Genomic DNA, 14792 nt, shown 5'->3' with positions numbered 1-14792 from the left:
TCCACTGGTATACCATACCTACGGCATTCATTAAATCTACATTTAAGAGCAACAAAAAAGTAAACACCATCAGTTCATTCACTGCATGTCCCAGTAGCACCAGTCTCTAATTTAGAAGTACACAACCAATTTCTGCAGTCATTTCATAAGAAAAACACAGTTTTTAAAAGATATGACATTTTAGATACAATATCTTTATTCTGCAAGAGGCATCCAAAAGGGCATCAAAATAATACAGGACAACACACATCCTGCGCATAGACTGCTTAAACATCTGGCATTAGGCAGGAGATATTCCAACATCAGCTCCAGGACTACAGTTTTTATCCTACAGTGATTTTATACATATATATATATATATACACACGCATTTTATTCTGTAGTGTGTTTTACATTACTATAAATAGGATAGTTAACTCGGAGATTATTTTCGTTAATGAATGTTGGTAAATGTCTACTCTTTTCTTCATGTATTGTGAGTAGTAATGTATTTGTTAGTTACTTGTATGTGTTGTTTCACTTTCCTGTAATCTCAATAATTGAACGGATGCAAGAAATTTTAAGCTACACGTGTGTAGCTCTAAATGACAGTTTACTTTGACTTAGAGAGAATAAAGAGCACTCTAACTCGCCAATGAATGTAAGCAATTTAACAGCACTGTATCATATACACAACACTACAATAATAATTCTATGTTCCATTTAAAATGGCAAAATTAACCTTTCACATACAGTCTGCCTTACAAACTCTTGCACTTCAATAAAAAAGGGAGTGCTAGTACACATATTGGGGATGCTTCCTACCTATATTTTTACTAAGAAAAGCAGGAAGCAAAAAAGTCAGACAGCACGTTTTCCAAACACGAGTTTTCTTTTATTTCGAGACACAGCTGTCAAGTAGTCACTTTACAGCAGGAACTGCAACATGGATACGACATATTTGTAACGTGTACATTGATCCCACATCTGTATGGGAATGTTTATTTTTTCATTCACATTTTCGTGATTCTTGTGTGCAAGTATCACTATTTTAAGTGTGTAACGTATGTTGCAATCGTATCACTTACAAGATTTTTGGACTGTCTACTTGACTTTACTTTGTAGCCACCAATCTGACCCTGGTGGAGGTTAAAAATGGTCCTAGGACAACCGGTTTAACAAATCAATATATAAACTAAAATAAAAACATTTTTTTTTTTTTTTACCAGATGCACCACTTTCCTTTTCTGTGCAATTCTGGAAATATTACACACGTGCAAAGTAAAATAAAGGTGATCAATAAAAACGCTATAATTATAAAACTACTATTACAAAGAAAAAGTTTTCTGCTTTGGGGAGGGAACACCGTAAAATATTAATAAAGCCCCAAAATAGTAGGAACAACAATACGAAGCACACCTCAGCAAAAACAAGAAACACAGTGACATCTATAAACATTTACAACTAGCCAATGCTTATCATGGAAACAACATCAAGAAGACACATCCTGACATTTTCTTGAAGTCTGCCACAGAACCCAGAGAGGAAACCGGAAGTAAAAATATTTGCCACCTGCAAGTACCGGGTAGCCAGCGAAAGGCATATGGACAGTGGAAGGAATATTGAAACTACAGTTAAATAGAGTAGACAATATCCACAAAGTTCAAGATAAACGACTTGACAAAAGCTATCCATGTTCAGTTTCAAATGGGCATTTCACACAGCAGTACAAAATGCATTTTAATTGATTGCCTGGATAACTTTCCAAGGCTCCACTAAGTGCAAACAATTATTCCATAATGTTCACTGGCTGTACACAGTACAATCCCAGGGCCTGAGCCCAGCAAAACACGGAGCAGGGCCCCAGAGTACGCTTGGAGAGGCGGCCTTTAACTGTCCGGCAGCTCCCATACCCGACCCCCTCTCTTAGCAGAAGACTGCAGAACTTAAACAGCACCCAGTGAAGTGTAGTTCCTCACAAACACAGGGCTGTCAGTGTACCTACGAAACGCTACAAGCACTTCCTTCTAAATTATAACCCAGAGCGCCGCTATTACTACACTGTCCGGGGATTTTTGAAGGCTTTTCAGGTTAAGAAAAACAGTTACTCAACAATTTCTAAGTAAAAGCAGTGGGCTAACACAAAGTGTAATAAATAGGGAAATGTACAATTACTTTGCAAATGCGGGTTCCCAAGCTTGCTCGTTGACTAACGCCAAAACATCCATCCGTGACTAAATGACTAGAGACAGAAAATAACAGACAAGTAAACATAACGGCAGGTCTGCACGCCGATCTGAGTCCGAGGAAGACACGTACGTCAGCACGTCCTGACGTGTGTTACTATGGGAGAGAGGGCATGCAACCCCCACTACCCTGCTGAAAGTAGAAAGTGTCTTGTGTTCCTACTTTTCAAATTAAAAGTAGAATTACAACGATCACAGCTCTTAAATGCAGGTTTCCAGGCTTATTCGTTGACTAACTCCGAAGCGGATTATCCAAGATATCAATCCGTTACCCCTTCACTACTAATAGAAAATAACGTTGACTCAAATTTCAGCTCTTTCCCTCCTAATCTCTCCTAACACTTGTGACTTTTGGAGAAACTGTGGGTTACACTTAATAAATAATGCTTATGAATAGAATTACACACTTCTTTTTACTATAGAAAAATTATATTAATTCACATTCTCTTAATCTGTAAATGTTTGAAGTCGATAGTACTAATATTAAGCGTTTTTGATTATTTCTGGATTTGTCCTTTATTCTGTTGAGATTTCTCTCTCTGATCACATGCATTATTTAAGGAGTTGCCCTCCATTATGGTTGCCAACCTTACTACTATTTGAATGCCACTTCTTACTCTGTGGAACAAATGGGCAAAATGTGCAGCAGTTACTAACAAGTTGTGCTACGAAGGTCACAGCATAGTTAGTAACAGTTTCTTCATTAATATGACACATTATTATTTGCCATGAATATTGTTAATTCATAATAATTAATGCAGCAAATCCTATCCTTGTGGAACATACAGTTTTTTAAGATTCAAAAAGAGCAAAGTACAGTTGTGTAAGTAAACTTAACATATTGTAACAATAGATGTTTGAATGATCACTGCTGCAGTAGCCTTGGCTAAATCCTGTCAAGGATCGAACAAGACAGCCAGCTTCCAAAGCTTCAGGGCACCTTCCACATGCCCAAACACTCAGTCAGCTAGAGCTCAGCTGACTAAAAAACAAGTCTGGGCAGAAGCCCTTCAGAGCTTTCATGCCAGCAGGGAGAGGAAGGCTGACCCCTGAAAGGACAATGCTAGAATAAAAAAATAAATGTTCATACTCTTGCATAAAACGCACACCAAAACACAGAACGGGGGTGGAGGGAAGGAGCAGCTACTGTCACAGAGACTATTCAAGTATCTACTGTTATGGTAAGTTTATTTACTCAGTTGTACTATGTTCATCATACTGCTGTAGTAGCCTTAGGTATATGGGTAAATTACCGGTACTTTTCCATTAAACCCCTACCATGCGTTTGAAAAAGCTGGTCGTTTTGCAAAAATTCTAAACATTTGAACAGTATGAATATATTACACATTTAGCACATGTGACAGAATAAATGGCAGTTATTTTCTGAGGGAGAAAATCTCCAGGGCTTTTGGTAAAACTCGTTGGGAAAGAGGAAGAGTAAGAGTGCAAGTGGCAGTGAGGGTGATGTATACAATCATGCATAATCCTTGATACAGAGGATGGTGTAGAAACACACTGTGTTAGTACCGCTAACTCGATCAACTTCTCTGAAAATGAAATACGATTGTGGCAAGCGGTAAAAGGGAGGCCTACAGAACACAACAGTGTCTTTCACTCATGGTGCTCAACATAAATGCCAACTTTTCTGCAAAAGCAAATGTAAAGCTCTTTTTTAATCTGTTGTTGTTTGCACAGGATCAGTTTTGCTAACTATTTAAAAGTGAATTGAGAGAGCTAACCTATGCAAGCAGTTTGAATTCACTATGTGCAGAATTTTGGCAGTGCTGCCTACACGGACAAGAAGCAGCGCCCCGTATCTTCAGGAAATCCTATTCATAGCTCTCATCAAGCCCTGATTTTCAGGGATGTCCCCGATTTTGACTCAAGTGTTTGACTCTTAATCCCTTAGAAAAGTGGTGCCTTTTTGGAGTAAAGGTGGTAAATTACACTTAATAAATAACAACAATAATTATAGTTTTACAATTCTTTTACTTCGGAAAATGTATAATAATCTCATTCTCTTATTCTGTCAAGGTCTGAGGTTAATAGTATTAATATTTTGAAAGTGTCTCTGATTGTCCCTGACTCTGTCAAGATTTGTCCATTACTATGCTTGGGGTACAGAGTACAGAATGCGTGGTAGGGGTTTAACGGAAAAGTACCAAGGTAGGTAAAGAGTTAAAGATCCCTTGGACAATGGTCCTAGCAAAGCCTGATCTGGATCTAGAGAAGGAATCAAGGTTATAGAGCTTTGCAAAAGTATGTAGAGAGAACCAAGTAGCAGTTTTTTGAATACCTCTGGAATCCAACCCTTTCCAAAAAGCTATAGATGAAGCCAAGGCAATGGTAGACTGGGCCTTGACCCTACCTCAATCAGCTTTGTTATGGTGACTACAGCAAACGGTAACTGCCTTACACAACCATTTGGAAATAGCTTGTTTTGACACAGATTGTCCCTTTTTCTTACCGTCAAAAGAAATGAACAGTTGATCCGAAGATCTGAAAGATTTAGTTCTGTCATGGTTGTACCGGAGTTGTCTGTGAGAATCTGGGAGATGGATAGTTTGTCACAAAAAAAATTAGTTCTTAAAAAAAAAAAACCTGTTCATATGGAAATGCGATTGTGCTGACTCACCATGAGAGCTTGCATCTTGAATACTTTTTTTTCCAGAGGTCAGATCAATCAGTAAAACTGTTTTCCATGTTAAGAACATGAAGTTAAACACTCAAAAACAATAACCCCAGGACATACCACCAGCTGAGTTTATTGAATAGTAAAGTTATTAAAACTGCTTAGCGCTTTTATCCATAAATTCAACAGGACATAGAACAATCAAATTAGAAATAACAGCCATTTAAATGCCATTAACTCATCATTCATCACTGCATCAATTATCTTCTTATACTGTCCTCTAATTCCTACCCAAAGAACAAAGGATACCTAACTGAACTCACAACTAACTTTCCCAGCAATGCTCCCACAAAGCTAGTTATCTTACTGGTGCATATCTGATGGACTACTCATATACATCTAGCTGCACCCTCATTAAAAAGTAAAAAAATATTACACTGCCTTTACTCTGCAATGTCAATTTATGTTTCTATATATGAAAAAAAAACCACCAACAGGTGATGCTCATCCTTACCTGCTTATTGTTATTGCGGGTGAGATCTACAAATCAGCCATGGTCTTCCTCTACACCTACCTTCTCACTTTAAAAAAAATCACCTTGAGTTATTTGAATATAGGTAGCAATAACAACAAATGGTCTCAAATTTGAATGACGATCTTTTCAAAGTCCTACTAAACCAATTGGCAACTCAGAATCCTGGTTAAAAGACTCATTCCACATTTTGCATAGTTTTCCACCAACTATACTTTTACAGACAACAGACATGGTACTTGTCAAGGAGATGTCACCATGTTAATCACGATGGTAAATTAATAGTAAAAAGAATCTCTAATAACCCAAATTGGCTATTAATTCAACTGCTTCTTAGTAGACACATTAAATTATTGATTACAATTGTATGTATCCCACCCTCTTCCTCTGTAGTCCAATTGGAACAAAATTAAACTCCATTTTTCAACACACAAATCATCTCAAACTTTTGATTGTTGGTGATATAAAACTAGGTCCCCATAAAGCACAGCTCCCAAGAGTAGCTTTTACTCACAATCTTAAAAGAAATAGTCTCTAGAGACATTAGGTCTAATATTTCTAACTCTATTTTCACAATCCTGGACATTACACTAAAAAAAAAAAAAAACAGAAAACTTGCATTATCCACAAATACTCCCAAAGTCTCTCAGTGACCACCACCCCATCCATACTACCTGCCCCCCTCAGCAACATTAACTGACCTTCCGCCTCCAACTGTATTGATCTGGTTTCATCTCTGTCTACATTCTATAACATTCTTAATCCTATACAAGAGAAACTATACCATACAAAAAAATCAGAAAATAGAGTTCACCAAATCCTTGGATTACTGATAAAATTAGACACCTCGTGATAAAAAGCCTAAGCAACATGTCCTACATGGACCAACTCAAAGGCCTATTGCTATGCTCAGTATCCTACAGACTGCTAAGAGGTGACCTGTGTCTGTTATAAGAGGCATCCTCTGATCCATTAGTGGAAAGGATTTGGTGCACATCAGCAAGTCAAATGGCATCAGAAATACCCAATCTAGGCATCTAAACCTCTTCTGCAACATCAACGGAATCCTTTGGAGGATATTACTGCTGTGGGACAGACTCCTCGAATAAAATAAAGTTTAGCCCTGTCCATTTTCAAGTGCAATTTAGATCTATGGATGTGAAACAGAAAATTTGCCTCAGGACTGCTCAATGTACTGCTAATGGACAGAGGCATCTCCTACATCCTTTATCACATGCATGGTTCCCCTCAAGTTATCTATGGTATGATCCCTATTATTCTTGTTAGGGGTAATATATAATTATTAACCATGGGATAGGTGACACCAGTCTCTAACCAAATGGGATAGGTTATTTCTAGCACAAAAGGAAAAATTGGATAGGCTTAAAATGGGCCACAGGGGCAGTTAGCCTACTAGTTACCTATGAAACTCTGAAACAAATCATGGTTACAGTGAAAGCAGACCCCTTCAATTTAGAATAAAAATACAATACTAGCAATTAATCATGGTATAACTGAGTATTACCGAACACTTCAAAACACAACTCTAGGACATCCCAGGAAATTTTGGAAAGCCCTTAAAAACTTATTTCTTTTAGTCTCTCTCCAAAAACTAGTTAATGTCTCAGATTATCCCCTTCACTCCTCACAGATCTATAAGATAATATCAGCAATTCTTCTTATGAAACTACCCCCCCCCCCCCCACACACACACACACACACGCACACACACATTTCACCATCTCCCGCTGCACAAGTTTATTTAATAGCCTCCACTTCACTTCAAGGTCATTACCAAAACACGTAAAGAAACATGATTGCTCATGTCACCCATTCTTCCATTGCAATCATCCCAATATTTTTAAGTTAGGTAGCAAATGTTCAGTAACCCTCTTGCATTTCTATTTAATTTACCCATTTGACCAAAACATGCCACACAGCTTTAAGTATGCACTTATCTTACCCCTAGCTAAAGTATCCACCCCTTCCTCAGCTAATGATTTCAAACTCATTGATAATCTTTGTCCATTCAACAAAATTCATGGAAATATCATTTATGGCTAAATTTTGTATCATAGTTAAAGTATAACATTCTCAATGATAGCAGCACAGATTTTAACCCAGTTACAACAGTAATATAGCAATATAGTCACTTACAGATCAAATATATGGAGCAAGACAAAATAACTGGGGCAAATTTCCCTGATCTTAGAAAGGTGTTTGATACTGTTGATCACAAACTCAAGAGAGACAGGTTTCTCTTCAGATATCCTGCAATGGTTTAATTCTCTCCAGAAGAACCTTCATCTTCCTTGGATTAGTAATACTTATATCTCAGGAACATACTGCAAAGGTCTTCTGAAAGGGTTTGTGTTTGGTCCTGTACTCTTTTCTTTTGTTCATAAATGATCTTCCCTGGGACTTTCCGCATACCAGCTGTGTTCTATATGCAGACCACACCATCCTTACTAGAAGCAACAACAACTTGATCTGTCTCAGAAATGAACTTCATTTCCAACACTTCACAAAAATAAATTCATTGTCTATTTGTCTGTACTTACAGCTGCTCAGTAGTGGATTTGGCACTCACCAAAAAGTACAGCATTCACAAAGCATTGTTGCTACTGCACCCATAGGCACTCTTCTTCCATGTATCAAGGAACAAAAGTATATCGGCCTCTTTTTCTGACCAGCACTACACCTTTCACAAACACAGCAAGATGCAAATACATAAAGTGTTAGCTCAGCAAAGAACACCATACGAATTTAAACATCTTCTAACTGCTGAAGCCAGATGATTCATACCCATGAATGGACAATTTCTCAATCTAAAATATGGACCGCAACCATATCCCTTCACCAACAGACTTTAGAAAACCAAATACCTTCATTCAACTTTCCAACAAAAATGTACACCATTGTTTTACACTAAGCAAAGTTAATTGCCTATTCTGTGAGTGCCAGCACTATACACCTACTCAATACATTTACTGTCAAATGTCTTCAAGTGTACTCCTCTGCTTCTAAATAAACTATCATAAACCCTTCTTACTTCCCCTAAACTCTGTCTGAAAAGGCCTCCCCTTACTCTTGGTAACTGCGAGAGATTCTTCTCCAGAACAGCCCATACCTGTTGAAACTCTCTTCCTGAAAGCATCAAACAGATTAATAAGTGTACATTACTCAAGAAGTCCCTTCTGTCCCCCTATAGTCTCAGAAAATACTTCAGACTCACAGATCAAGGCGTACGTCGAATTTTGCTTAGTATCATAACTCACTATTGAATATGTGATTTTACTTCTTCTAGGATTGCAACTGAAAAGATTCTCATGGTCAAGTTTTTTCTTCCTCCATGTATACATCAGCAAAAACTGACTTCAATCGCACATTCTGTATGCTTGCCACTGCAAAAACTTGTAGTTTAATTTAGTTCATTCTGTATCCTTGGTAATACAAAAACTTGTATTATGCAACTATTGTTTTACTTGCTTTGTGTTATGTATACAAACACACGTACATACATATCTATCTGTCTATCTAGATAGATATAGATATTTATGCACATATATGAGTTAGCAACAACTGGTCGAATGCACTAATTGTTGAATGGAAAAAAGACTGTACAGCTTAACAAAAATAAGCTGATTGAAAGTACCAGCCTTTTTTCTGTGCGAGATTGTTTTCCAGTAGGGTTTGGTGAATTTTATTTTATTTATTTTATTTCACATTTTTTGACCGGGATAATCTGACTCAGCAAATGCCCTTTTTTAGTAGAGGCCCCGGGAGAAAAGCCCCACAGTACAACTAAGCAAGAAAAATTACAAGATTGAAGTAAAATACAGTAAAATATATATACAATAAAATAATTAAGCAAATGTTCATAACAGTGCAAGTAAGAGATAACAGCAACAGAAAATTGTATTTTTTATTTATTTTTTACATTTGTTAACCTGGTTAGTCCGACTGGCCCAAAGAGCCCATTTCACCGGAGAAATGAGGGGAAAAGCTCCAAGAAAGTAATTATTAAAAATAAGAAAGAAAACTAACAATTCAAGTTGTAAGGTACTTAGTACAAAAACAGAGAAAGAGAAATATACAACAGGAATATTTATAAGGCAAAGGTACAGTATTTTGAGAATGCAGTAGCAATATGTTTAAGAAATTTGGTTAGCATTAAGTTATATACAAGGAAATATAGCAATGCCTTAAAATAAAAATATTTTCTAATATATAATATACAATTCAGAGAAACATATCATGACATAGTACATCAAAGATGCATTTAATAGCACATGTATTAACTGCAGAGAGAGTAATATGTGTAGACAGTTTATATAGGAAATACCAGGCCGATATGTTAATCAAGAGAAGAAGAAAAAATCTGTAGGTTACTTTCTGACAAGTATAGATTCATGCATGTTGGAAATGAATTTTTAGTTGCTTTCTGAATTTGCCACTTTAGGTAGTGGAGCAAAGAGAGAGTGGAAGTTTGTTCCATGAGTGTGCAACTGAATGACTGGAAAGCATTTTTCCAATGTTTTTGTTTGGATTGGTCACCTGAAGTAGTTTTTCTGTGTGCTTCTGAGGTCACAATTTGGTGTGTAGGGTGTAAGAATGGATGTAAGGGCAGGGTAGGAGTTGGGGCTATTCAGGATGTTGTGTGCAATTTGTAGTTGTGATATTTGAAGTATGTGGGGGAGCTCAGGCCATCTTAAGCTTTTCAGGGATATACAATGATGGGATTTGAAACTATTACTGGCTGAGAATCTAGCTATTTTGTTATAGGTGGTTTCTAATTTGATTAAGAGATTATTTTAGAGGTTAGTAAGTATGGGAGCAGCATACAGCAGAGGATGGTAGAATAAATGTTTGAGCCAGTATAGGTCTAGATTTTTAGGTATATGGTTGTTGTTCAATACAGAAGACTTAGTTTTGATAGGACTTTTTGATACAGTTTAAAATATGTAAGTCAAATTTTAATTGGTCGTCTATAGTAACACCAAGCAATTTGGTGTTTGAGTCAGCAGTAATAATTGTATTATCTAAGGATGAGATGGTGAAATTTCCTTAGCTGGATTGGGGTTTTCTGGAAGGAAAAGGAGAAGCCTGGTCTTTTTGGGGTTGAGAAGCAGGTTGTTTTCAGTTAGCCATTGTGCTACTAGGTGCGGAGATTGTTGAGTGACAGTATGGAGATTTTGAAAATTGTTGGAGGTGTTAACTGTATTATCTAAGGATGATACAGTGAAGTTGTCTTTAGCTGGACTGCGTTTTTTTGGAAGGAAAAGGAGTAGCCTGGTCTTTTTGGGGTTGAAAAGCAGGTTGTTTTCAGTTAGCCATTGTTCTACTAGGTGCAGGGATTGTTGACTGACAGTGTGGAGATTTTGAATATTGTCGGAGGTGTTTATTGTATTATATAAGGATGAGATGGCGACGTTGTCTTGAGCAGGACTGAGGTATTTTGGAAGGAAAAGGAGAAGCCTGTTTTTTTTTGGGGTTGAGAAGCAGGTTGTTTTCAGTTACCCATTGTTCTAATAGGTGGTGCAGAGATTATTGAGTGACAATGTGAAGATTTTGTAAATTGTTGGAGGTGTTAATTGTATTATCTAAGGATGAGATGGTGACGTTGTCTTTATCTGGACTGAGGTTTTTGGACGGATAAGGAGAAGCCTGGTCTTTTTGGGGTTGAGAAGCAGGTTGTTTTCAGTTAGTCATTTTTCTACTAGGTGCAGAGATTGTTGAGGGACAGTGTGGAGATTTTGTAATTCATTGGAGATGTTAATTGTATTATCTAAGGATGAGATGGTGACGTCTTTAGCTGGACTGAGATTTTTTGGAAGGAAAAGGAGAAGCCTGGTCTTTCTGGGGCTGAGAAGCAGGTTATTTTCAGTTAGCCATTGTTCTACTAGCTGCAGAGATTGTTGAGTGACAGTGTGGAGATTTTGTAAATTGTTGGAGGTGTTAATTGTATTACCTAAGGATGAGATGTTGACGTTGTCTTTAGCTGGATTTAGGTTTTTTGGAAGGAAAAAGAGAAGCCTGGTCTTTCTGCGGTTGAGAAGCAGGTTGTTTTCAGTTACCTATTGTTCAACTAGGTGCAGAGTTTCTTGAGTGACAGCATGGAGATGTTGTATATTGTTGGAGGTGTTAATTGTATTATCTAAAGATGAGATGGTGACATTGTCTTTAGCTAGAATGAGATTTTTTGGAAAGAAAAGGAGAAGCCTGGTCTTTTTGGGGGAGAGAAGCAGGTTCTTTTCAGTTAGCCATTGTTCCACTAGGTGCACAAATTGTTGAGTGACAGTGTGGAGATTTTGTAAATTGTTGATGGACTTTATTGCATTATCTAAGGATAACTTGGTGAAGATCTCTTTAGCTGGATTGAGGTATGTTGGAAGGAAAAGGAGAAGCCTGGTCTTTTTGGGGGTGAGAAGCAGGTTGTTTTCAGTTACCCATTGTTCTACTAGGTGCAGAGATTGTTGAGTGACAGAGTGGATATTTTGTATATTGTTGGAGGTGTTAATTGTATTATCTTAGGATGAGATGGTGACGTTGTCTTTAGCTGGACTGAGATTTTTTGGAAGGAAAAAGAGAAGCCTGGTCTTTTTGGGTTGAGAAGCAAGTTGTTTTCAGTTAGCCATTGTTTTTCTAGGTGCAGAAATTGTTGGGTGACAGTGTGGAGATTTTGTAAATTGTTTGAGGTGTTGATTGTATTACCTAAGGATGAGATGGTTATGTTGTCTTTAGCTGGATTTAGGTTTTTTGGAAGAAGAAGGAGAAGTCTGTTTTTTTTTTGGTTGAGAAGCAGGTTGTTTTCAGTTACCTATTGTTCTACTAGGTGCAGAGTTTCTTGAGTGACAGCATGGAGAGTTTGTAAATTGTTGGCGGTGTTAATTGTATTATCTAAGGATGAGATTGTGATGTTGTCTTTAGCTCTACTGAGGATTTTTGGAAGGAAAAGGAGAAACCTTGTCTTTCTGGTGTTGAGAAGCAGGTTGTTTTCAGTTAGCCAGTGTTCTTCTAGGTGCAGAGAGTGTTGAGTGACAGTGTGGAGATTTTGTAAATTATTGGAGGTGATAATTGTTGGGCGGCCACGGTGGTGCAGCGGTTAGCGTTGTCACCTCACAGCAAGAGGTTCTCCGGTTCGATCCTCAGCTGGGGTGCCTTCTGTGCGGAGTTTGCATGTCCTCCCTGTGGTCGCGTGGGTTTTCTCCGGGTGCTCCGGTTTCCTCCCACATCCCAAAGACATGCAGTAGGTGGATTGGACACTCTAAATTGGCCCTAGGTGTGAGTGTGTGTGTGCCTTCTATGGAAGGTTGGGCGCCGGGCTGGCAACTCGACACTGTAAAACTTCACTGCCAATCCTGTGTGCGGACAGATGATCCGCTGTGGTGACCCCTAACCGGGAAAAGCCGAAAGGAGAAGAAGGAGAAGAAGAATTGGAGGTGATAATTGTATTATCTAAGTATGAGATGGTGATGTTGTCTTTAGCTGGATTGAGGTTTTTTGTAAGGAAAATGAGAAGCCTGGTCTTTTTTCTGGTTGAGAAGCAAGTTGTTTTCAGTTACCTATTGTTCTACTCGGTGCAGAGTTTCTTGAGTGACAGCGTGGAGATTTTGTTTATTGTTGGAAGTGTTAATTGTATTATCTAAAGATGAGATGGTGATGTTGTTGTTAGCTGGACTGAGATTTTTTGGAAGGAAAAGGAGAAGCCTGGTCTTTTTGGGGTTGAGAAGCAGGTTGTTTTCAGTTACCCATTATTCTACTAGGTGCAGAGATTGTTGAGTGACAGTGTGGAGATATTGTAAATTGTTGGAGGATTTAATTGCATTATATAAGGATGAGATGGTAAAGTTCTCTTTAGTTGGATTGAGGTATTTTGGAAGGAAAAGGAGAAGCCTGGTCTTTTTGGGGGTGAGAAGCAGGTTGTTTTCAGTTAGCCATTGTTCTACTAGGTGCAGAGATTGTTGAGTGACAGTGTGGAGATTTTGTAAATTGTTGGAGGTGTTAATTGTATTACCTAAGGATGAGATGGCGACCTTGTCTTTAGCTGGACTGAGGTATTTTGGAAGGAAAAGGATAAGCCTGGTCTTTTTGTGGTTGAGAAGCAGGTTGCTCTCATAATCATTGTTCTACTAGGTGCAGAGATTGTTGAGAGACAGTGTGGAGATTTTGTAAATTGTTGGAAGTGTTAATTGTATTATCTAAGGATGATACGGTGAAGTTGTCTTTAGCTGGACTGAGTTTTTTTTGGAAGAAAAAGGAGTAGCCTCGTGTTTTTTGGAGTTGAGAAGCAGGTTGTTTTCAGTTACCCATTGTTGTACTAGGTGCAGAGATTGTTGAGTGACAGTGTGGAGATTTTGTAAATTGTTGGAGGTGTTTCTTGTATTATCGAAGGATGAGATGGTGACGTTGTCTTTAGCTGGATTGAGGTTTTCTGGAAGGAAAAGGAGAAGCTTGGTCTTTTTTTGGGTTGATAAGCAAATTCTTTTCAGTTAGTCATTGTTCTACTAGTTGCAGATATTGTTGAGTGACAGTGTGTAGATTTTGTAAATTTTTGGAGGTGTTAATTTTATTATCTAAGGATGAGATTGTGACATTGTCTTTAGCGTTACTGAGGTTTTTTGAAAGGAAAAGGGGAAGCCTGGTCTTTCTGGGGTTAAGAAGCAGGTTATTTTCAGTTAGCCATTCTTCTACTAGGTGCAGGGATTGTTGAGTGACAGTGTGGAGATTTTGTAAATTGTTGGAGGTGTTAATTGTATTATCTAAGGATGAGATGGTGATGTTGTCTTTAGCTGGATTGAGGTTTTTTGGAAGGAAATGGAGAAGCCTGCTCTTTTTGGGGTTGAGAAGCAGGTTGTTTTCAGTTACCCATTGTTCTACTAGCTGCAGAGATTGTTGAGTGACAGTGTGGTGATTTTGTTAATTCTTGGAGGTGTTAATTGTATTACCTAAGGATGAGATGGTAAAGTTATCTTTAACTGGACTAAGGTATTTTGGAAGGAAAAGGAGAAGCCTGGTCTTTTTGGTGTTGAGAAGCAAGTTGTTTTCAGTTAGTCGTTGTTCTATTAGGTGTCGAGATTGTTGAGTGACAGTGTGGAGATTTTGTAAATTGTTGGAGATTTTAATTGTGTTGCCTAAGGATGAGATGTTGACATTGTCTTTAGCTGGATTTAGGTTTTTTGGAAGGAAAAAGAGAATCCTGGTCTTTTTGCGGTTGAGAAGCAGGTTGTTTTCAGTTACCTATTGTTCAACTAGGTGCAGAGTTTCTTGAGTGACAGCATGGAGATTTTGTATATTGTTGAAGGTGTTAATTGTATTATCTAAAGATGAGATGGTGACATTGTCTTTATCTGGAATGAGATTTTTTGGATAGAAAAGGAGAAGCCTGGTCTTTTTGGGATTG

General features: G+C 37.9%; 1 protein-coding gene across 1 annotated transcript in view; it reads right to left on the bottom strand.

Moving 5' to 3' along the window:
• The window catches only part of PSKH1 (protein serine kinase H1), a 328601-nt gene extending 326259 nt beyond the window's left edge, over positions 1-2342 (bottom strand). The window contains exon 1 of the mRNA XM_044082053.1: positions 2155-2342. The gene's annotated coding sequence lies outside the window, so the exon portion shown is untranslated. The remainder of the gene's footprint in view (positions 1-2154) is intronic.
• Positions 2343-14792: the final 12450 nt, after the last annotated feature.

This window comes from Protopterus annectens, chromosome 8.part1, assembly GCF_019279795.1.
Source record: "Protopterus annectens isolate FY-2018-M chromosome 8.part1, PAN1.0, whole genome shotgun sequence".
NCBI lineage: Eukaryota > Metazoa > Chordata > Ceratodontiformes > Protopteridae > Protopterus > Protopterus annectens.
Note: the sequence above shows the minus strand (reverse complement) of the source record. Positions and strands in the feature narration are given on the sequence as shown.